This window comes from Ochotona princeps, unplaced genomic scaffold (assembly GCF_030435755.1).
Source record: "Ochotona princeps isolate mOchPri1 unplaced genomic scaffold, mOchPri1.hap1 HAP1_SCAFFOLD_648, whole genome shotgun sequence".
Taxonomy (NCBI): Eukaryota; Metazoa; Chordata; class Mammalia; order Lagomorpha; family Ochotonidae; genus Ochotona; species Ochotona princeps.
Window position 1 is genome coordinate 75351 of NW_026700228.1, and position 888 is coordinate 76238.

Here is an 888-nt window from a genome sequence, read left to right on the forward strand (position 1 = left end):
GTTTCACATGCCACCAACTCCACATTCACAGACAACTTCAGCGCCAAACACGTTTTCAGATAGCCCTCAATACAAAGGCTCTAGGCGCAAATATTGTTGTGAGAGAAAATTCAATCAAGGAAACACTGCATGTTGGTGAAGCGCATATTGAAGAAGAATCAGCCGAGTGGTTCTTGTGGGAGAACAACTCCATTTGGCTCACTAACTTCACACACCATCAGGCTTCCAAGCAGCTCTCAAGGAAACTCAGCTTTCACACTCTAAGCCTAATGCCGTTTGAGTGCCTTGGACTGAAACGAAGCTTGGTGAGCTTCCCACACAAACCAATGCTCCACATGCGGGTTTCACATGCCACCAACTCCACATTCACAGACAACTTCCTAGCCAAAGCTATTTTCAGATAGCCCTCAATACAAAGGCTCTAGGCGCAAATATTGGTGTGCGAGCTAATTCAATCAAGGAAACACTGCATGTTGGTGAAGCGCATATTGAAGAAGAATCAGTCGAGTGGTTCTTGTGGGAAAACAACTCCATTTGGCTCACTAACTTCACACACCATCAGGCTTCCAAGCAGCTCTCAAGGAAATTCAGTTTTCACACTCTAGGCTTAATGCCCTTTGAGTGCATTACCTAGGAATGAACCTGGTAGAACATCCCACACAAACCAATGCCCCACATGCGGGTTTCACATGCCACCAACTCCACATTCACAGACAACTTCAGAGCCAAAGCCGTTTTCAGATAGCCCGCAATAAAAAGGCTCTAGGCCCAAATATTGGTGTGAGAGCTAATTCAATCAAGGAAACACTGCATGTTGGTGAAGCGCATATTGAAGAAGAATCAGCCGAGTGGTTCTTGTGGCAGAACAACTCCATTTGGCTCACTAAC